Source organism: Lepidochelys kempii, chromosome 6 (assembly GCF_965140265.1).
Source record: "Lepidochelys kempii isolate rLepKem1 chromosome 6, rLepKem1.hap2, whole genome shotgun sequence".
NCBI classification, from domain to species: Eukaryota; Metazoa; Chordata; order Testudines; family Cheloniidae; genus Lepidochelys; species Lepidochelys kempii.
Window position 1 is genome coordinate 29,048,224 of NC_133261.1, and position 24,208 is coordinate 29,072,431.

General features: G+C 41.4%; 1 protein-coding gene across 5 annotated transcripts in view; it reads right to left on the reverse strand.

The window, feature by feature from the left end:
- OSBPL5 (oxysterol binding protein like 5) overlaps positions 1 to 23,739 on the reverse strand; it is a 221,067-nt gene extending 197,328 nt beyond the window's left edge. For 4 of the 5 annotated variants that reach the window (XM_073347295.1, XM_073347291.1, XM_073347292.1 and 1 more), the window contains exon 1: positions 22,563 to 23,071. The gene's annotated coding sequence lies outside the window, so the exon portion shown is untranslated. Of the gene's footprint in view, positions 1 to 22,562; positions 23,072 to 23,626 lie in introns of those variants that run through there. The other variant, XM_073347294.1, reaches the window with a different exon arrangement.
- Between the last annotated feature and the right edge of the window lie 469 nt (positions 23,740 to 24,208).

The following is a 24,208-nucleotide window of genomic DNA, read 5'->3' on the forward strand; positions in this document are numbered from 1 at the left end:
TATATGCATACACATGCATTTATACTTCCAATTGTACTACAGAATACAATATGTATGGTACTATATCACACAGATGAATGTAGTATTTATATTCGATGTTGAATATCTCAGTGCTAATATATATATGAAAATGTGCCTGACTGAGTACAACCAGAACACTTAGTGGAAGTATAGGGCCCATGAGGGTTAGGGGCCTCTAGCTATCACATATGCTATCGAAAAGCTGGGTATGATATTATCTTCCACAATATGCAATCAACAATGATAACACAATTTACAGCATATTTTAGAGCACAAAACAGACCATTGATTTTTCTCTATGCCCTTCGCACCAATTACAGGGGAAACATATAACCTAAATATGAAGTGAACTGAAAATGATTTCACAGGCACTGAACAAAATGCCAGGGGGACATGGTGTCTGGTTAGATAGAAAGAAGGCAGGGATATAGAGAGGAATGACCTTGTTCTGCACAATAGAGTAATTCATATGGATGAGCCAGATCCCCCAAATTACAATGTACTTGGAAAAGAATCGTATTATGAATGCAGCTCAGCCCCCACCATTACAAACACTGAATCAATTCTATTTGTTAAATGGGAAAAAGTGGATAAAATAAAGCAAGTTGTCTGTCTGAACGCGACCGTTCTCCAAACACGAAAGGTGTAGTGGCACATTCAGCAACAGCCTGAGACGGTTCAAATCAACACAGCTCCACTGAAGTGATGGACTTACCCAGACATGTCAGTTGAGGCTCTGGCCCCAAATACTCCTTTGGGGTTACGGGTAATGTTTTTCTGTAATACTTATTTTCCTCCAGCATGAACTGTCTATCTGATGAAGTGAGCTGTAGCTCATGAAAGCTTATGCTCTAATAAATTGGTTAGTCTCTAAGGTGCCACAAGTACTCCTTTTCTTTTTGCGAATACAGACTAACACGGCTGTTACTCTGAAACCTGTCTATCCCCAGGGAGTGCTATCTCCTCTGCTGTGTGCACGCCTGCATGCATTCCATGTGAACTCGCTGCAGTGTTATGAAATACACGGAGTTCAGTCCCACCTCTGTACTGCCAAAGATGGAGAAGTAGAGGCCCATAGACTCTACCCTGGGCTGTCCCCTTTGTACAGCTGAAGGGATGGAATCTGTTGCTATCTCCAGTCTCCCGCAGCAGGTACAGAGCCAGAATAGCTTATGTCACCTTCCTTTACAGCTGCTGGTGCAGAGATATATTGTGGTGAGGACAGTCATGACACTTGTGAGAAACAGATGCAGTCAGAGCACTTTCCTCACCTACTGGACAGTCCCTTGGGAACCACTGCCAGCTGGCACAGATTAAAGCAACTCTCAGGCTATTCTAACCTGAACCAGGACCAGGTGGAGAATCAGGGAGTCTCTAACTGACTTCTCTCCTATCTGCTAACCCACGTGGAAACTCAATGCAGCTGACAATCTGGCCGAGAATTAAGGACACCCTCTACTACGCCACAGGAGCCTGTCGGAGGAGACAAGCGGGGAGACTAAAAGATTTTTTTTAAAGTTTCATGGTTGCAGCCAGCACTAAGTTGCTCCAGCACATCCGCTTGGATGTGAACTTGACCGTCTCCTTCCTCAGCCCAGGGAATACTGGGAACAATGATACATCTACAAAAAAGCTATAAAATTGGACATATCAAACCAGCCCAACTCATAGCAGTGTAAATGACTGCTGCCTCTAGGCTAGAATAATGTACACACCTTCCTTTTTCCATCTGCCACCAACAAAAGTAGTAGAGAACCTCCCTACCCACCACAGGTCTGCTGTGTCAACACAAATAATCACAGCACAAGATAGTACCAAGGTATTTGACAGATAAACATGCTTTCCCCTAAGCAGAGAAGGACATCTGTGAAAGGCTCATGAAATACAACAGCAGAAGTTGCCCATTCCCTGAATAAAACAGTACAGCCCAAAACTCACAGAAAATACAACAGCACATGAATCAAGGAAAGTGCTCATACAATCCTACAGACAACGAAAATGCTTATCACTCATTCCAGCTATCGCCAAATACATAGCAACTCATTCCTTTTTGAGCCCATCCCCGCATCCCGGTCCATCCCCTTGGTCTGCCTGGATAAGAATGATTGATCATTCATGCAATTATTATTATTACTACTAAATATTGCAGTTGTGCCTAGAAGTCCCTATCACTGATCAGGGTCCCATTGTGTTAGACTCTGTATAAACTGATCCTCAGAAAGCTCACAGTGGAGGATGATAAAAAAGGCAAACAGACAAACAGACAAATGGGGTTGGATGGGATTGGTGAAGCTGTATGAGTACAATCAGGCACAGCTGCATAAGTAGTCTGAGTAGTCAAGATGGCCACAATTAGCCACCAGTTTAGCTATAGACTGACTCCTCCTTTACTATTACCAAAGTTGGTATGCAAGCTGCAAGCCTGATCACTATAGCCCTGATTCAGCAAAGCATTTAAACACATGCTTCACTTGGAACGTGTGCTTACGTCCCATTGCAATCAATGCTTTAACGAACAGGGATGGGGTTACTCATGAGCTTACAATTAAGAACGTGTTTAAGAATCTGCATTTTCTCTCCTCTCCTCCAAAAAAGGATTTAAATCTCATCAGATACTTTCTATTAATTGATCAGGACTGGGATTTTTCATGAGAGCCTAAATCAGGCACTCAAATCCTATTGACATTCATTGGTAGTGCCTAACTCCCTTAAGCTCCTTTGAAAATCTCAGCATAGAAAAAGACACAAAAAATTGTATGGGGTTCAGAAGCTTCCTCCTTTTCTCCCCACCCTACTCCAACTCTAAAGCAACGTAAGGGACCCTTACTAATTCACATTAATGACTGGGAGACAGAGATCATGTATGACTAGATGTTGCAAATCAATGAGTCTGTAAACAAACAATTAAAACAGCTGCGACAGTGCATTGTGAAATGTACTTTGCTCATTTATTTGTTAAATTTAGCATTAGTTGTTTAGGAGAATATCGCCAACTCCAAGGCCTCAAAAAAATCAAGAGATTGTGTTAAAAATGAGATAAAAAAATAATAAATGTGGGGTTCCTTTTCATGGCCTGCTGAATTTCAAGTCATTAGGTTACAGTAAAATCACTTTTTCATCCGGGAGGATCAGAAATTTATTTTTTCTTTTTCCTTTTATTTCTTTTCCAATGAAAGCTGAGACCCTCATGTAATCCCATGGCTCCAGGAAATATGTCTTAAAGAAAGACACAAAATATCATGAGATTTGCAAAAAAATTTCAAGAGTTGGCAACAGTGAATACTTCACAAAATACTGCTAAATTCTCTGTAGTGTATTTTTTAACAGCCTTGAAGCCTTGACTATTACCCTCTGCTATTAAAATTTGGCTAAGAAGTGGGAAGAGATGCTGTAGTTTTTTGTGCAAGTTAGCTAAGTGTGGATTGCAGAGATTTAATTAAAAAACCCTATACAAACCAACAACTCCTGTGCATAATGCATGTTTTAATGGCAGGGGGTTAGACTAGATGACCCTTGCGGTCCCTTATATCCCGTCAGTTCTAGGTCTATGACACTGTCTCAACCTTGACTCTACACATTCCTGGTGTAACTCATATTCTTGAAGGTGGTTTTTTAAGCATAAGTGTCTGTGTTCTATTGTTTTTAATTCTAAATCCTAACTAGATCTCTTCTTAACAAGGCAGTTCCAAATTAAATGAATAATATGAACTCTGCTTCCTGTTATAGCAGATTGTCTGTAATGGTTTTAGAGGGGCCTCTCCCATTAGACATCCACTGATTGTGGGTTACAAGCTGGCTTCATTTAATTTCTGAAATGTTGCGGCACCACTTTTGCCCCATATAAGGGCTCCATGGGGGGAGTGTGGGCAGGGATGCCACAGAAATGGTTTCTGTGCCCTCAGTCAGCACTGTGGAGCAGCAACTGTCTTTTCATTATGTGTGTGTACAGCGCCTAGCAAAATGTGGGCTGTGTTTGAGGCCTCTAAGCACTATGAATAAATAATAATAATGAATCCCTATGATGGTTAGAATGCACAGTAGCACAGAGTCTATACCCCGCCTATATCTCATTAAAGGTAAAAGGATGTATATGGACACCTCAAGAAAATACAATGCCCAACAAGATTCTACACTTCACTGGCACCTTGGGACGTGATTGGAAGGCAGAAAGTCAAGCACAAATGGAGAAGGGGCCTTTCCTTGAATTATTCTCAATAACTGTGGAGATTGGCTGCTCTTCCCTTGCTGCTGGAGGACATCTACGTCAGTTAAAACTAAGATCCCCCAAAGATCATTATATCTCTTGCAAACATTGAGAATTAGCAACGTTAACCTGCAGTCACTTAGGGAAACACTTCTGCTGACTGCAGTGGAAATAACTGAAATCACCACTTTACACTATGTGCTTTTTGGACAAAGAAGAAGAAACAGGTGGGGGGATGATTATACTGGAAGAATTGTTCAATGACAATTAATCCATGTAGAACTAACTTCTCTGTGGTACTGTGCCAAAATCAGTATTCTGTGCTCTGCTCACTGAATGCAGGTCAGCTCTGCAGATTAAAGCTACCTACTGGAGATCAGCTTTCTTGCATAATTTGAATCAGAGATATTTCAGCTCTCTCAGTCATTCACATGATAATTTTAGACAGATAAGCAAGACAGCCTCTTACATCCTGAAGAATTCAAAAGCACCTAACAAATTACAGACACACCCACGACTGAAATCAGCTACCTCTGGGGTGGAAAACAGTACAGACTGCACAACAGGAAGGGAAGAAGAAAGTGTAAGATGTACAGAGTAGGAGACATACGTGTTTTTTAGACAAAAGACAGATCAGACCATTGTTTGCAGCCCAACCACCGACATTTCAGCATTCTCCATGCTCCTATATACAGAAGGGTTTGTCTACAGAGAGAAATTTACTGGCAGAAGTATACCAGTATAATTATACTGTATATCACTATAGCCCCGTGGGCACTAATTCTGGAATAGAAGTGCCTTTTCCTAGTTTAGTTTATGCTGTTTCCAAAGCAACGTAAGCAAAACTGGAAAAAGGCACTCTTGTTCCAGAATAAGAGTGTCCATATGGGCATTTATAGCAGCCTAATGCTACCAATACAGTTCTTCTGGTAAATTCCCCCATTTAGACAAGCCCTAATTCCCCTGATTTACTTCAGATGGGAAGTTAACAGTATTGACACTTAGTGAGGGGGAAATCTTGGGCCAAATTCTGCCCTCATTTATACCCATTTCTCCCTGCTGATGTCAATAGGATTGTATGGGTGTTGTTAAGGGTAATGTACAGTGCAGCCAGAGAAACCCATTCACAGTACAAATAACAAGATGTATTGGTCCTACAAAACCCTCTAGCACCTAACTGATTAACTATTTACATATATGCAGAGAGAGCATTCCTGTAACAGGTATAACTGAGGGCAACATTCGGACCTTTAAGTTTATGAATTTCTACCATAGCAAAAAACGAAAACCAATCAAACTAATTTTGTCATTTCCTCAATGTATATCTCAGTCTTGTCCCATGTGCTTTGAGGAAGCTGTCTAGAAATGGGAAAGAAAAAAAATCCAGACTCCCCTGCAAATGGGAATTAATAATCCCCACTATCCCTATTCCTCTCCTTCCATTGTGAAATAGGAGCCACTGTAGTTGAATATACTCAACATGAATGAATGAATTCAATGAGTCAATGAATTCAGTCTGGTTGGAACTGGGCTAAGTTAACTGATGTTTCTGACTCGTGCTCCCCCTCTGGAGCCTGAACCCATACTAGGACACGCAAGGCTGCTCTTTGCATAGAAACCTGAGTAGCCAATTCACCCAAAGCTACTCTGAAGAACAGAGGCCACTGTGCGTGTCATAGGGTGTTGTGTAAGACTTGTTACATCACGGATGACAGAAAAAGTGGACAAGTTAGAGGTGAGTCAAGGCCCTTATGGAGGTTCTGCACGTCCAACCATGCAGTTATGGAGGGATTTGGGAATCTGGCAATTACATCACCTCCAGACAGGAGAGGCTACACTCAGAAAGTTTTTCCCCTTGAGGTCTAAAGACACTGCATCTCCCAAACCTCATTAGGACTGACTGAGACGAACTCTCAAGTCTGCAGCTGTAGGGTGCTCTGGGTTGAACAGTGAAGGGTTGAAGAGGATTGAAACAAGTTGTGGGTTCAAATGTGTACAAAGATAAGGTGCTCCTATACTCTTGTAACAAGTACAATATAAGTACCTGATACATCTCCCATTCAAGTCCATGTGAGTCTTTCCACTAGTTTCAATTGGAATTGGATCAGGCCCTACTTACCTAGATATATTAACCAGAAGTAAAGTGTGTATTTCATACAAGTGGGGACCAGAGATGCTTTGCCACTTCCTTTGCAGAGTCTCCTGAGAAGACCAGCTCTGAACTGTGGGCAATAACAACACTTATCTACTGGGAAGGTTTGAGACAACACAAAGGGAGAGAATTGTGGGAAAAGAATGAGAGGCTGTGGTTTGCTGAAAGTTAACATAACTCTGAATTAAGAGTACCTGTGCTTTTTATCTCGATTTATTACACCAGAGCAGAGGTACTGAGACATTCCTCGAGTTTCATTAACCTCGCTTTTTCCAGTGAAATAGCAACTGACAAGTTATTCAGCATTAACTGGCAGGTTTTCCAGAACTGGCACTGACCATGGCAGTTTCTCACAAACTCAGAGACATAAACACGTAGGAAAAAAAATCACCATTAGCTAAAAATGTCTGAATGGAAAATAATAATTTTAAAACTTTAAATGCCAGGACACTAGTCTAAACTCCTTTACTGTGGTAGTTAGAATAGTTTCTGATGTTTGCATGGTTATCTAAATATTGTATCAGATAAGAGAGCACTTTTATAAGAGAAGGCAGGAGAAATTATTTTCTCGGACTACGTTTAGGAATGTAGGAGTGCCTGATAAAGGCTTTAATGTTTACAATTCAGCAAAGACATATTAAGAACCAATGAAAAACTCATGGAGGATTGGGAAAATTGGAGGCTGGTAATAATGGTTCCTGCAGCACTGTACCCCATTTTCCCAGACCTGACAGAAGCAGTTCTGTGGGTCCAAAGTTTGTGTTGAGAAAGGGGACAAGCCACAGAAGTTCCCACGAAAAGAAAATACAGCCTGAAGTTTCATTAGCAATAAGTGAAGCAGCCCTCAGGCAGCACTGTAGGAAAGAGATCTGTATTGAGCGTGCCTAGAGGCCAGTGTTGCATGCAGAGAGGCCTGCATTTATTCCATAGCATCCTGGCCACTAACTTGCATTCCTGAGGTGTCACTTACCAACTAGGTCCTCCTGAAACCAGACCCTCTTTCACCAGTCCCACTCATTATACTATATTTGCATTTCTGGGGGCACCTGTGATTCGGGAGAAGATGAGGTAGCCCTGGCCTACTGAAGCTCTCTGGTGAGGAATCAACTATATTTTGTGGGGAGCAACATACTATGGGGAAGTGGAAACAGAATATGGGACGATCAAGGGAATCCTCTTACAGGCCCCCTTATACAGGAGGGGACGATCTGGGTCCCCTAACACACTGGTTCTCAACCAGGGGTACATCAACTCAACTGGATATTTGCCTAGTTTTACAACAGGCTACATAAAAAGCACTAGCGAAGTCAGTACAAACTAAAATTTCATACAGACAATGACTTGTTTATACTGTTCTATACACTGAAATGTAAGTACAATATTTATATTCCAGTTGATTTATTTTATAATTATATGGTAAAAATGAGAAAGTCAGCAATTTTTCAGAATTAGTGTGCTGTGACACTTTTATATTATGGTGTCTGATTTTGTAAGCAAGTAGTTTTTAAGTGAGGTGAAACTTGGGAGTACACAAGACAAATCAGACTCCTGAAAAGGGTACAATAGTTTGGAAAGGCTGAGAGCCATCACTCTGAAACAAGCTGTCTTTAGAACAGGATGCTTAACAAATAAATAAACAAACAAACCAACATTTTAACTTCAAACCTTTATGCATTTTCCATTAAGTTTCTGTAAGTGCGCACACACACACATACACACGCTTACTTTGAAGCAGCAGGATGGACTTTTAAACCATTTAGATATGAAGGACTGGTAAAGCAGCCCTGAATGTGACTACTAGTCCCCCGGGGATGCCAAGACACTGGGACTGCTTTTTCAAGCCTGACACAGATGGTGCATCATTCTAACTACAGTATATTTCAGTGTTTTATAATTCAGCAGCCACTGCCAGAACTGACAGGTGCAGAGTCCCAGCACATATGATGCCACCATTGAAAAAAAAACAAACCCCACTGAGCTACCCAGGAGTGCTTTGGATAAAGTCATTGAAATAGCAAGCTGGCACATTTTGAAAGCAATCCACTTTGAGTAGACCTGGCTTCCCTCCGACACCAATTAATAGCGACACGAAATCCTTGACTGCTAAATGTGGAGATTCTCCCCATTGAATTTACACTTAATGACATCTCTCAAGGCTAAGCAATCTCTAGGAAACATGACGCATTTATCACGGAATTATGTATGTTGTTTCCCCCTTTGGAAAGAGCTTCTGCTCAGCTGCATTTAGAGGATTGTTTGGAACCATGTACAATATGTATGTCTCCTGTCTTCCCCCTGCATCTTTGTGGTGAATGTAGCTTTGTAACTGCTGTCATTTTGTTTTCTGTGTATTGCACCTCCAAAGGCCTAGGAATCTTCTCTTGGCTGAGGCAGCTGCCATTTTGGGAGGCAGCATGTTATTGAGCTGACTGCTCGTTCACAAAGACTTTACTTTCGTTCTTTCCCCTTACTCTAAAATAAAAGGCATTCCAACTGAGAAGTATAGTTGCTTTTTTTTTTTGTATAGACAAACAGAACTCTCACTATGTTCACTTCAACGGCCACAAACAATCCAAACCTAAACCACTCCCACCTTTACCATGTAAGGCACATTTCACTGCCCCCAACTCACAGTCCCAGCTGTTTGTCCTGCCCTTCTGGATGGACATGGCACATGATTATCTCCATCAGTTCCATCTCCAGCTATTTTCAACTCTGTCAGCATAGCTGGTGCTATAATTGAGCTATAACCCTGTCTCCAATGCCATAATTTCAGTATCGTTAAAGGCCATTTGGATTTGCCAGGAAAACATTACGGTAGTTTCAGACTTAGGCTTCAACATCTGCCAACATTTCAGAGCTATAAATAGGGATATTTGGGGAGAAAACTAGGGATGCAGCTTTTAATTCTATTGAAATACTGTACTTTGGGAATGAGGGAGCTTCCTGGAAAGACAGCATGGAAAATTATGAATTCATGGCAACCTGAAAACTACAGAGAATACAGTTAATTCTAGGGATTTTTAAAATGCCTTAATGCCTTGTTTTCCAAGCACAAACATTTGCTCACTTCTTTTTTGTTATTGTGGTCACTCCTCACTTGCTTTCCGCTGCCCACTTTCTACTGGGGATAAATGCAATAAGCCAGCACCATTGCAGCACATAAGTAAGAAGCTACTTATGAAAACTGCTGCAAGCCTTATTTGCATTCATTTGAACCAATTACCAGTCTTTTACCAAAGCTGCGGATGGCTGCACCTTCCTTGCAAGCAAGGCATGTTTGCTTTAAAAAAGGAATATTCGAATGCCACAATTTGAAGGAGAAAACTTTTTTCTTGATCTTTTTATTGCCTGCAGACTGCCAGCAGATAATTAAAGTGATGTAAGAACAGTAAAAGAAAGAGAGCATAGAAAATAAAAAACTTTTATTGCCTCAGAACAAACCAACTGTCCACACCCTTTCCAGGAAGGTACCTCAGTCTTCTGCAAAGGCTGTGACTTACAGCTCTTGGTAGATAAACAACTGAACTGGAGCTCCTCATATGATACCATGGATAAAAAGGGATAACACAATCCTTGGATGCATACATGGGAGAATACGGAGCAGGAATAAGGAGATGATATTACCTCGATGTGTGGCATTGACAAGACCATGGCCAAAATATTGTGTGATGTTCACCCTTTAAAGACAATACTGAAAAATTGGAGAGGGCTCAGAGAAAAGCTACAAGAATAATTCAAGATCTGTGAAACACTGTACAGGGAAAGACTTAAGGAGTTCAACCTATTTAGCTTATTGAACAGAATGTTAACAGGCAACATGATCATGGTCTATAAGCACATACACAGGGAAAAGTTGTCAGATAGTAGTGGGCTCTTTAAACTAGCAGTGAAATATCCCGTGGCTGAAAATTAAAGCTAGAAAAGGCCAAACTGGAAATAACGTGCACATTTTTAATAGTGAGGATAATTAACCACTGGAACAGATTACCATGGGATGTGGCAGATCCACCATCACTTGAAGTCTTTACATTAAGGTAGGATGTGTTCTTAAAATAGATGGTTTAGTTCAACCACAAGTTGTTGAGTTTTATGCAGGACATGCTGGGTGAAATTCTATGGCCTGTGTTACGAGGCAGTCAAACAAGATGATCGTAATAGCCTCTTCCGGTTTTAAAAGCTATGATATTACATGTCTTTTGAGAAACACCAGTTCAAATATGGGAGTTCTAGCCTTTCTATTGGTTCTCATTCATTTACAAGGAATGCATATAACTAGAGTACACTCCTGAGCTCTAACAACTCCATTCTCAGGCACAATGAAAGCAGTGCATATAACTCATTGCAAAACAACTGATAAAGCACTCAGTGATGAGGAGGTAGTACTGTTGAAATGGCTGAACATCCCTAGCCCTGTAACACTGCATGTATTTGCCACTACCTCTGTTGAATTGTTCCATTTAAAAATGTCACAGCAAAATGGCTTTTAAACTTTTTTATTGTTTCATTTTCTATTATGCATTCCAGTGCTTCGTAATAAATGGTATTGTTATTTACAATATTGAGTGTCTCATCTGCAATGTACCCTGCATAGAATCAGTCACCCATATGTCTACAGACAGCACTAGAATTGTCCATGAACCACTCTAGAATACGATTCTCAGTCTCCTGAGGGCACCAGATATATTTATAATTACACCTCAACTCATTAAAGAAATGTTATAAAAGCTAGTTTGAAATGTATTTATTTAATTCTCCATTTAGTTTTTACTCACAAGGTTAACAGAAAGACAAGAATATCATCTGATGATTTTATCACTGGCTTTATAGAGAGAGAGCAAACAAGTGTATTGTGATGTGAATATATTGAACAGACTAAGGATGAATGAATCAGCTGTAACAAGAGGAGTCCTGAGCTTTCAGTCCACTCAACAAACCACTGAAAGTCAACAACCCAATAAAACATTTGAACAACTTGTTTTTCCTCCTTACTTTTAAATTGCAAATACCTCTAATCCAGTTCAGGTTTATATATATGACCCCGGCCTTTCCAATACCACAATTTCTGAGCATCTCTCAGGGTATTTGTGGATTTACTCTCACAACACCCAAGTGAGGTAGAGCTGGTTTATATTTTCTTTAAATGGGGAACTGAGGCATAGAAAGAGGAAGTGATTTGCCCAAGGTCACAGAGGAAGCCTGTGGCACAGCCAGGAACTGAATACAGATCTTCTGAACTTAAGGCTGCTGGCTTACCCTCTTCACTCTAACTGGGACCACATCTACCAAAATATGGTGAGGAAAACTATTCTTGGGATATTTCCAACCCATCTAGAAGCAGATCCCAGAAGTATCAGAGACAAGCATATGACTACAAGCTTCCATACAAATATTGCAGGCCAGAGAATTTGGGACAAAGATACGAACTTTTGATGCTGATCTGAACTGAACCTCTGAGCCTTTTGAAGTTCATCCAGGGCCAATATGGACTTCATAGTAATTAGGTGAGAAGACTTATATTGCTTAAACTTTTTTAGGCTGGGAACTGGAATGCTCAGCAGATTAGTAATGCACTGCTGAGCCTTTAACCTCTAGGTGACCGATTCAAATCCAGTCTAGTAGTAGTCTGTGTGAAATAAGGGAGTGTTCTGAGTATAATTCCTAGAAAACTAGTGTCCATATCATGAAAATCACCATGGATCAATTTAATGGCAGTCCCAGCAGAGAAGCCAAGTAATGGATGGACGTGGAGAACATTGTAATAAAGCAGAGACTAGACACTGTGGTGATCTGCACACTAGAAGTATCAAAGGTTGATAGACAGAGGAGCAATCCATATGCTCCCAATGACTACTTAAGCTCAAAAAGGGTTGAATGAAATTTCTCCCCCAAGTAATCATTTTTAACAACATGAAGAACTGGGCTGCACTTGCAGCAGTTCCTACATCAAAAAACTTAGAACTGAGTTCCTGCCATTTATTCTAAACATGAAATAAGAAAGTGTATTTGGGACGCAATAACCTGTGATTTTTAAAAAATACAGTTGTGGTCTAAACTGCGATTTGGATTATGCATCCACTCAAGGGAATAAAGGATGGGTGGGGTTCTTACTCCCCCTACCTCTCTTCGTAAGTTATCTGGACCTTGCGTTCAGGTGCACAGGCGTGCAGTGCCTACCGATTTTCCCTGACAAAACAGATGGTTGGGGACTGGCTGTGAGGGAGAAGAGAAATGAATGGAGCCAAGGCTATACCACCAGCTGTGCTGGAATAGGGGGTCAAGGTGTTGTAACTTTCAACAGCAAATTACAGCTTCCCCTGGAGCAAAGGGGAAGAAGGGAGGGAACTGAGCCTCAGAGATGCCTCTCTGAGGCAAAGTGCCTCCTGAAGCTATTCCGAGGACAGCACTCCATATGCAGCACCCCTGCTTCTGGGCTGTGCCTGAAGGTATAATCTAGCCCTTTAGATCTATTTCCAAAGCCATTTTCACTTTGAGTGCCTGGTGATTTCCCTTTAAAAACTGCCACCTCCCTAGGGCAGAGCACAAAGTTTTAAAAGTGATGCAATATCTTTTGGGAATCAGTGTTGCAGTTTATTATTGGGGAAACTACACTATGAAGTCCCACACTGGTCCAAATATGCTTTCACAGTTGGAGAAAAGCTTCCTTTTCCAGCCTTGGCTACAGTAATACAGCACAACTATTCATTACCCTCATCACAGAAAAGGCCCTCTCAATTTAGTACTTAATATAATTATGGCAAATTAAAAGTGTTTAGAAAAGGAAACTCTTTCCTTTCCAGAGCTACTACTTTACCTCTCTTAAACCCTGTCACTTGAAAATGGGCCTACGTATTTAATAGAGTGACCTTTCTTTCTTGTTTCCGCTCAGTGAGTAGACAACTCAGACGTTAGCATGGAGGAGGTTTAAATTCTATTTCTGAATTTAATGTTACATGTCCAAGAGAATAGCAGCACAATGTTCCCCACATATAGCTAAGAAGGCTTCAGTTCCGACACCGAGACAGCTGTTAGAAGGCAATTTTCATCTCACTTGCATTTGTTCACATTGACCTCAGTTAAGTTTCCCCCTTTTCACAGAATCATAGAACTGGAAGGGACCTCGAGAGGTCATCTAGACCAGTCCCCTGCACTCAAGGCAGGACTAAGTAATATCTAGACCATTCCTGACAGGTGTTTGTCCAACCTGCTCTTAAACATCCCCAGTGATGGAGATTCCACAACCTCCCTAGGCAATTTATTCCAGTGCTTAGTCACCCTGACAGTTAGGAAGTTTTTCCTAATGTCCAACCTAAACCGCCCTTGCTGCAATTTAAGCCCATTGCTTCTTGTCCTATCCTCAGAGGTTAAGAAGAACAATTCTTCTCCCCCCTCCTTGTAACAACCTTTTATGTACCTGAAAACTGTTATCATGTCCACTCTCAGTCTTCTCTTCCCCAGATTAAACAAACCCAATTTTTTCAATCTTCCCTCACAGTTTATGTTTTCTAGACCTTTAATCATTTTTGTTGCTCTTCTCTAGACTTTCTCCAATTTGTCCACATCTTTCCTGAAATGTGGCACTCAGAACTGGACACAATACGCCAGTTGAGGTCTAATCAGCATGGAGTAGAGAAGAAGAATTACTTCTCATGTCTTGCTTACAATACGCCTGCTAATACATCCCAGAATGATGTTTGCTTTTTTTGCAACAGTGTTACACTGTTGACTCATATTTAGCTTGTGATCCACTATGACCACCAGATCCCTTTCGGCAGTACTCCTTCCTAGGCAGTCATTTCCCATTTTGTATGTGTGCAACTGATTATTTCTTCCTAAATGGAGTACTTTGCATTTGTCCTTATTGAATTTCATCTTATTTACTTCAGACCATTTCTCCAGTTTGTCCAGATCATTTTGAATTTTAATCCTATCCTCCAAAGCACTTAATTGAAGAAAGAATTCAAATTTGGCTACAAATAAAAATGTGTATCTTTGCAGTATGAGCAATTTCAGACTAATGATGTGGTGTTAATGTGGTTTTCCTTCAAAAGATACAGGGTGATATCCTGGCTCCACTGAAGTCAATGGCCAGGATTTGACCCACAGTATCATCAGTGAAACATAGAAGCCAAGAGGGGGATGGATATATATATAATATGTTTGTATGCCAGTTAACTGCATGATATTAAACTATAAGGGCTCAAAGGTCCTGCAAACCTTTACTCACATTTGTAGTCCCTCCTTAGGGAAGAGAGCCCATTAAAGTCAATGAGACATTCCATGTGAGTAGGATTTGTAAGACTGGACTCCGCGCTAGTTGGTTTTGCACCACAGAAGGCTGTGAAAATCCCAAAATGAGAACTTTCCCAGAAGCCCAGCCCATCTTTAAAGCAAGTAACTTGACAGCACTATGGGAAAAAGTGATAATTTGCCTGGAAGCAGCTATCCAAGTGACACTCTGAAACATGGTGATTTGGTGTTTTCATAAAGAAATAAAACATTGGCTTGTAATATTTGAAGTGCTATTGGAAATATCATTTTTGACACAGTATGTTGATACCGGTCATAAGAGGAAATGTCCTTATTGCTACCATTGTTCAACACTTGACAGAACATTACCAATAATTAGCAGCAGCTCTCTATTAACTATGTGTCTTGTAGATAACAATGAGGTGCATGTTAACACAATGCAATCACTTGAGGACAGCTTTATAGCAGAGAACAACATATTGTGCTTTTCTGGGAAGGGAAATTTCAAGCACTGCGGGGATTAGTTTGGTTAAACTGCTTGAGTCACACCGTCCGTTTGTTGTATTTACAGCGTTGTTCACTTGCTTTTCTCATCTAGTCCCTACCTACTTTATACTCCTTCATGAAGATGTACCTGGTCATAGAAAGGACAAAATTGGAACAGTTGCACAATCTCTCCCCTCATCTGATCGGCAGTCATTATTCTCAAAAAAAAAAAGGAGTAATTGTGGCACCTTAGAGACTAATAAATTTATTTATTTATTCTGTCTCTTCTCCATCATGAGGTGCATTATAAATAGTGTAAAACAGATACACTGGGCCAAGTTAACTGGATTTACATCAGGCAGGTCCATTATAAACAGAATCGCAAACACAAATATTGTACTTTTCCGACCCCAAACACCTATGTCCCTCTCTGGACTGACAATAGTAGAAATCTGTTTGGAATGCAGCTCAATTTATTGGCCTGGCCTGCTAATGCTCCAACCCGAATGAGATGAATTCATTGTTTGGAGAACGCCTTCTTAACCTAAGTAAGGATTTTCCCCTTTATGAGAATTTTTTTTAAAGCTAATGTTGTTCAAAACTGAATTGACTTTGACTCACATATAAAAGAAAAAGGTCACAGAATCAGAAGAAATCCACGTACAAAATAAAAAGGTCACAAACTTTTTTTCCCCACAGTGAAGAAGAGGGGGAAAGGTTCTTAATATCAGTTACAGACTTACAATACAGTGTGAGGTTTCCTTTTAAAGCAACGTGGCAAGAGAAAGCTGAGAGATTCATCTTATAAAATGTAAATCTGTTCTACTTGTGCTTGTGCCAGGAGCTTATCAAAATGAACCCACTAGTCCAGTAGTAATTCCAGTGGTAATTTCACATCAGACTTCCAGGGATTTTGTGGATCATTCAGCAGCCTTTCCTCAGTGAATAGCAACACATTTGCAAAGATGTTAAAAAGCCTTGGCTCCTTAGAGTCACATCCCGCTGCCTTAAAAAAATTATTCAGGGTATGTGCCAGACAATTTTCAAGACAGGGAGAAATTGTTCCTTCTATTTTGCCAAGATTTTCCATAATGACTAATAGCTAGCCACACCATGCTGTACAGCAGAGTTCCCTAACCCTAGTGAAGGAGACGTGTAAATTGTCTACCAACAGACTAGAGGACTGTGTCATTACAATCAAAGAAAAGAGCAAATCAGCTGAACAGCTGCCACGCTGGCTTCTGATTTTTTTATTTTTATTTTTTGGTGTGGTCTCACTGGCACTCACCCACAACTAACAAAAATCATGACCTCTTTGTAGCACTGAAAAAAACCCCAGCACCTACCAGAGCTTCTACTGGTACTGCGTTAGCGTGGGTGTAAAAATGTTTTTAGATTAATCTTGACTTTCAATTTGAAAAAATAACCAGCTAACAGCGTTCAGATTGTTATCTCAGGGTTTTATTTACATGCGTTCCTCAAAACCACACAACCTCCACTATAGCTATACAAAAAAAATTACTGCTTTTAGCCACATTCTGCATCAAGGACTCTTCTGATGCAGAAGTTGTGCAGACAGTTACCACGTGTTGTATCTTTATTTGGGGAGGAGGGTACTAATTAAGGGAAGAGTTAATTGAAGAAGGATGGTTTTATGGTTAAGGCAATTGACTGGGACTCCAGAGATCTGAATTCAGCTCCCGGTTTTGCACCATGCTTCCTGTGTGACCTAGGGCAAGTCATTTAAATTCTTCTGTGGCTCTGTTCCCCATCTTGTAAAATAAAGATAATAATCCTTCCTTTTCGCTACCCTTAGTCTGTTTGACTGTGTGCTCTTCAGGACAGAGAATGTCTCTTAGGCTATAGCCACACCAGAGAGCTTACAGCTCTGTGCCGCTGAAACTTCACTAGTGTAACCGTTCTAAGCCGACAGAAGAGAGCTCTCCCATTGACTTAATCTATCCCCAACAAGTGGAAGTAGGTATGTTGATGGGAGAAGCTCTCCTGCCAACATAGCACTGTCCACATTGGTGCTTCGGTTGGTGTAACTTATGTTGCTCTGGGGGTGGGGGTGGCTTGTTCACACCCCTGAGCAACATAAGCTACACTGACATAAGTGGTACTGTAGACATAGCCTCACTGTGCGTACATACATCTCCGAGTATAACGGAGTCCGACTCTCAGTTTGGACTTCTAGGCACTAACAGCATACAAATAATTGAATTACTATGATTTCTTTGGGGGGATTTTTATAGTAAATGTATTTGATTTTTCCTGTTTAATGAATCAACACTGAGCTCCGTAAGTGTACCAGTGATAGTCGATGCTAATTAAGGCTACATAGTATTTCCAATCTTAACACTCCCATTCCAGGGCTGATTGCAGTGTGTTACTTTTACTCAGTAACACAAATATTATATCGTTCAAATGGAAACTGAATTGCTGCAAAACTGTCACTACACTAGAGTTGATTTACAAAAGGACAGAGTTTTGTTTTGAATATATTTCATAAACATTGAGAAGGCTGCTTTAAGCACCAAGAAAACGTTATTGATCTTGGCTCATAGCAAAGAATTACAAGAGATTCTCATATCTTAGAGAGCGAAAAACTGCATAAGAACAACTTGCACCCGTCAAAGGTGCTGTACCATGAACATTATATTTTATAACTGAAAAAAAAAAAAGAATCCCAAGCTAAGACTTTGTACGTGTTAGTTTTCAGCCCAGAGCAAAATTTTGTCTCCACATTACAAAGCCCACAAACCAAAGGGAGTACAATGGAAATATTGACACAACCTCCACTATAGCTATACAAACATAACACAAATAATCTGAGATTTCAGAGCACTCCAAAGGGAAGGCTCGGTCTCCAGAACAATGGGTACCTTTTAGTTTATCTTTATCCACCTTGCTAATTAAACAAGTAGCCTGGCAATTCTGGCTTGGAAAAATCCTCTTTCATCCTTACGAAGGCCTGAAGTCATGTAGAGGCAATATTAACAAACATATCAGTCAGATGCTACAAATTCTGCAGACTATTCCTTCTTAATCACCCAGTTTCCTTATGTTACACAGATACCTGCACACACAGTATCTGGATCCAAATACAAGTACTATAAAAGGCCTTTAGACAGTATGTGGGAATAACTGATATAAAGTCTCGGTCCCTGGATCCATCTTTAATGAAGCATTCTAAATCTGGATATGTTATTTCAGGATTTTTTGTTTGCATGTTCTCTCACTTGGAAGCCGGGCAGGAAGGAAAAAATGTCGCATCCATAGATCTTTTTTGTCTCCTGCCATCTGCAAAGTGGCAGCTCACGGAAATGTCTGAAACAGTCTTGTCAGAATGCTGGCTGGAAATTTACAGTGTGCTAAAATGTTTCAAATTATCATCATGGCAGCAGAATGTGGGTAATAAACTTTGCAGTCAGGAAAAGTGTACTTCAAGAGAGTAACTGATTAACAGAGATTCAGAAGCGAGAATTAGGAATATTTATAAAGTGGACACCAAGATGACAAAATCAGGGCAGCAGGCATTTCTGCTTAGTGGAACTTTGTTTGTTCTCTGGGGTCTACACTTTAGGAGCTCATCCTACAGAGCAAGAGACAGAACGTGGAAAAGTTTGGAGGTGCTGAGCACTGTTCCTTAAGTGCTAAGGAATTTAAGGTCAACAGCTGCCCAGAGTGTGCTGAGAAGAGGGTGAAATTCAGCCATACCATTCTGAGCCAGGTTTGTCCTCTGACTTTCACACAAAAATCTAGAGGAGTGTCGAGAGGCCAGTTAGGTACACAGCAACCACATTGCTCCATAAAAATTACTACCAGCTTCACCCCTAGTCGCTTCTTGTAGCAGTGTGCTCAGTGTCGGGAGTCATGCATTCTGGAAAGCACAATGCAAATCCCAGCACAGGCAGTCTGGAGAGCACCAGCCATGCGTAAGAACAGCCGCAGTTCGAGATGTGAGGGTAAAACAGGCCACTGTAATTCCTTTCCAAAAGGACACATTCTGATTGCCAGCTGCCCTTTCTTAAGATGTATCTTGTTTTCCTTTACAATCTCCTTAGTAACCACTGCAGGAATGTGTACACACCTGAAATATGCTGCAAGAGACATCTTGCCACAGAAAGCGGAGCCATGAAAATCAGCAGTTTTCACTGAGCAAATCCTGTGATAATGCACACAAGGCAGAGAGGTAACACTAATGAAGAAAACCCCAAATTAGGCTTCTTGCCCTTTAACAAAGTGACTATAAATTGCAGATACTGTGGCTGGAATAGCTTTCTACTGGCTTGGTAAATCAGAAGCAGGTAAGCACCATGCCCAGGATACTTGGTAGCGGTTTAATTTGTGCTGCCTCCTAGTTGCCCTAGAAGAGTGAGGGCCTGGTCGAATAGCCACTGAAGCTGATGGGGGCCTTTTCATTGACTTGAATGGGCAATGAATGGATCCCCTAGACAATGAGTCAGTTGAACGCTAAATCAGACTGATCTAAGTAAATACTGTAGCATAATATAAAATATGCAGGACTAAATTCTATCCTGGAATGCAGGTACTACTGATTTCAAAAAGATCCCCCTGGGTATATTCAGGGGCAGAATGTGGCATTAACCTGAAGGTATTGCAGATTCCAAACCATAAAACCTTTTCCGGAGCTCTTCAGAGAGACTCATCCTCTCTTATGCTCTGTCCAGTAACGCGCCTTGTTAAACACACAGCCTAGTAATAGAAACTGAAATTCTGTTCCTCTCTCCCACTCAACTCATGATTCAATGTTGCAATAAAACATATGGAAATTAAACGTAGGGGCCATAAAAAGAATACAGAAGCAAATCCTTCCCTCAGCTATGTTTGTGCAACCCACATTGAATAAATCATTCCATAACCTCAGTACATTTACACAAGACTGAGGTCTCCAGTTTCCAAATGAAACCCAGATTAAGGTGCCTGTTTAAATCCTATTTTGCTGAATCAGACGGAATGTATCCTTGCAGTCCATGTGGGGCAGAGGAACCACAGGGATGTAGCTTCCAGCCAACAAAGGGACAGGAATACATTGCAAACCCCACAGATTTATGACCCAGTTCAGATATTATCCTTCACCTTCACCTTCATTCCAGGGTCCCTCTCACCAACAATGGCTGAGTGGCTGCCATTGTTTGCCCATTCCCAGTGCAATCTGTGAACCACTGTCAGAGTTTCACCAAGCCTAAAGGGAAATGCTTTGGGCAGCATTAACTGTCTGCAGGTTTTTGGTGAGAAAAAGCCTACCTGTGGAGAAAGAGGGAAATAAGGTTCAAAGGACAGCTCCCCCCCCACCAGGCACTTCCCTCCTCCATTGCCTGGCCTTGCCTTCTGAGAATTTGTGTGTCAGGGAGAAAGATGCGGGGAGGAAGGGCACCCCACACAGGGGAAAATAGTGACTATGTGAACCTCTGCAGCTTTGTTCCTTTCTGCCCTGTGCTCTGGGGTGAAATGAATGGGCCAGAGTGTTGAATTTGAGTTGGGTGACATGAATGTGTTGATGGTAAAGGTTAGCGATTTGCTAGTCCCACACTGATCTCTATTACTAGTTTCAGATTATTCTGTACAGCACTTTTAGTCTTCAAAGCAATTGACAAATATAGGTCCTGATCCTCCAAACTATTAAACACATGTTTAACTTTAAGACCATTTACTTCACTGGGTTTAAACTTAAACACAGGCTTAAGTATTTGGATCAAAGACATAATCTACCTACCCTTCATATTACAGGAAGTGTATTGAAAATGGGTCCCACCAGCCAGACATAATGTATTTTGAAAGGAAACTATGTCACTTACAATAGCTCTCAATTCCTTTTGCCAAAACTGACAGTCTGTTCAAATCCACCTCTAGCTCTAGTAAAAAGGTGCTCTGCGTGCCTGATTGATTAGTTGTTGGAGAAAGAGTTGAACTACAGTATTCTGACTGTTCACTGCTCCCACTGCTAAATCCCAAAGTGCAACAAATGCACTTTAAAAACAGTAATATGCTGTGTGTGTGCTGGCCTTGGTGAGCCATTTCACAAGCATGAGTAAATTTAGCCACTACGCATTTCAGATCTTAAAGATTTTTGATTATTTTGCTAGTTGAGCATTCCAAGCTCTTCTAATCTATTTCACATTGCCTCCTTAGCTCTTGTTTACAGATATATAGATATAATTTTGTAGGTAGCTAAGCTGTGCTGTCAGAGAACAAGATATAAATAGCCGGAGTTTAAATTAAGATCTATTGTAACAGCAGACCTTTAGGTTAAACTCATTCAGAAAGGAAACTATTCTCTTTTATATACAGAAGTGACAGCTAGAATTAGTATACATTTCACTTTCAGCACAAACACAGCCTTTCCTAGGATGTAACAAAACTGTGATCTGGATAAACAGGAAAATTCCATGGTCTGGTGTTTGTACAAATAGAACCACTATGGGGTACTGATTCTAAGAACAATTATATTCTCTGGCATATGAATGAAAACAAAAGCAAATGCACGTAATTGTGCAGTCAGATGAGATCTCATTTAAAACAAAAAGAAAAGACTGAGTTGTTCTGTAATTATGTTCTTCTTAACACAGTGTCCCAGCTTTCAATGAGATTTTGTTTTCTTTTGTTTTCTGTACATCTTAACTCAAGCAAAATTCCTAGTGATTTCAATGGGGATTTTTGCATGAGTAAGGAATGACAAGTCAGTCTCCACAGGAACTGAAACCTCAGTTTCGCCAAGTGTTTTCTTAGACGTATGGCTTCTAATTGCAAGCGTGGAACTGTGGACATTTTATTTTTTTTTAAAGACAGCAGTGATGCTATGTTGCTATGAATGACAAAAATGCCACAGAAAAACAAGTGCAACATTCATTTAATGTGTGAAGATAATGGCATCATAAAGCAAGTATTGGTGCATTTCTTGTCTGATTCACTGGGGAATGGATACATGATGCATGTTATATGCTGTCTACACGGGTGTTATTATTATGGTCTATTGAATTTTTGTGAAGTGCAGCTTAAATATTTGTACCTGTGCCCCATGCAAAGGATGGGTAGGCATTCCAAAAGTAAAGTATTATACAAATTAATATTCCTGAGGCTTCTTTGCAAATGTTAATTTTCTGCCTGGGGAGGATTCCCATATTTTTCAAAGAAATAGATCCCAGTGAATGCTGAATGCTCCATTGTGTGGGTGCATTTCGAGAAGCGCAGACTCTGAACGATGTGAGGTTGAGTTCACAAGGATTTAACTGCTAGCATTGGCAAGATTCAGTTATTACTACTGCATTAATAAAAGAGAGGCAAGACTGTAAAATCTTATCTTCAACAGCACGGGTATTGTTCGTGGGGAGGGGGAAGATCTGCCCGTTCACAAGGCATTAGAAATCTCAGCTATCTCAAATACACACACACACACATTTATGGCCAGCAGAAAGGATGCCTTACCTTCTCAACGCGTAATCTCTGACAGCTCGGGCCGACAGAGCCCCTGCCCCAAATCCTGCTAGAGATCAGTGGAGCAAATTTCCCATGTCCTTACCGCCTCCTCCTCACCATAGTAAAAAGTTCCTCTGAACACCTCTCCACCGGGTGTCTGACATGATGCCCAGCTCGGCGGTGGCTGCCAGCCTCCCTCCCCCGGTCTTGGATGTAAAGATCCTTCTGTGGGGCCAGACACGTTTCCTCTGCCCCCTCCTCCGACCTGTCACCGTCACCAAGTCTCTCCCAGGCACGGCTCGGTGCCCGGTGGGCTGTGCTCTGCCAGTGGCAAGCAGCCCCCTGCCTTTCCCGAGCAGTTGTTGCTCCCCTTGCCCTAAACCCCTTCAGTCAAAACACGCTGGCTGTGTGCGCGTTAGCCGGCCTCCGGAGCTGCTGCCCCTTCCCGGTCCTAGTCGGAGGGGCGGCAGCGGCGAGAGACAGCGCGGAGGAGAGAGGCATTTACATTAGAACGCCGTACAGCTGTTTGAGGGAGTCTGCAGCAGGAAATACCAGAAGACTTATCCAACCACATTGCAAAGGGGGGGGAGCTTCTAAAATCTGGGCAGGATCATCGAGTCCTGGATTGGATTTTAACATGGTGTTTGCCCACTTTTCTAATTGAATGGGGGAGGGAAGGGGGTTACTTTACGTGGAAAAATAATAATAAAATAATAATAATAATAATAATAATAAAAAAGACATCAGGAGCAGATCAATGTGTAGCAAAGAGGTATTTACCCAGGAGTGCCGGGTATTGCTCACCGAACGTGGAGCTTTTAGCACCCTAATAAACCCTCCTCTGCCGTCTCTTCCCCCAGAGTTTGAGCCTTTCTTTCTCTTAGACGTTCAAAGCCCGCAGAACAGAATATGGGAGCAGGCGTACGCAGCCAAGGGACATGCTACCCCCTGTTGGACAATCAATCTCCAAAAGAGGCATTTAATTCAAATCTGAAACAACTGGGGAGGGGGGAAGCAGAGGCCAAAGTAAAAGGAAGCCAATGGCGAAGGTCTTACCAGGAACAATAACTTACCTATGATTTACACGCCGCTTTACTCTGCGAAATACACAGTTTAAAACCCTCTCTAATCCGGCACTCTCTGGTCCGGCAACATCCATGGTCCGGCATGATTTTAGTTTCTGGTTTTTATGCTTTCATCTACTTATTTCCTTGTGCCAACACAATACAATTGTGTAACGCCACTAACACGGTGTGATGAAGACAGCCGGCAAGCCTTGGCGAGGCTGCGTTGCAAGCGTTGTTCCGTTCATTCGCCTCGGCGAGATACAAATAAAAAGAGACCCGCTGGCTACAATACTGGTTCGGCAATTCTCTGCTTAGGCACCGGTCAGGTCCCGAGGGTGCCGGACTAGAGAGGTTCCGCCTGGAGAATAACCCTGGAGGTGGAGGTCATGTAACTATCCTGTAGCAGGCGTAGTGGAGAAGACACCGCTTTAAGCTGTGTGCATTGCCTGGTAGCAGCACCACCCAAACCTGGCCAAATGACACTGCCTGCCCAACGCTATCTCACATGGTCTCCTCGGGCTATGCAGTGAATCACGCTCTGAGAACAGGCAGGAGTAGTGACACAATGGCCATTCTTATTCCACCAAG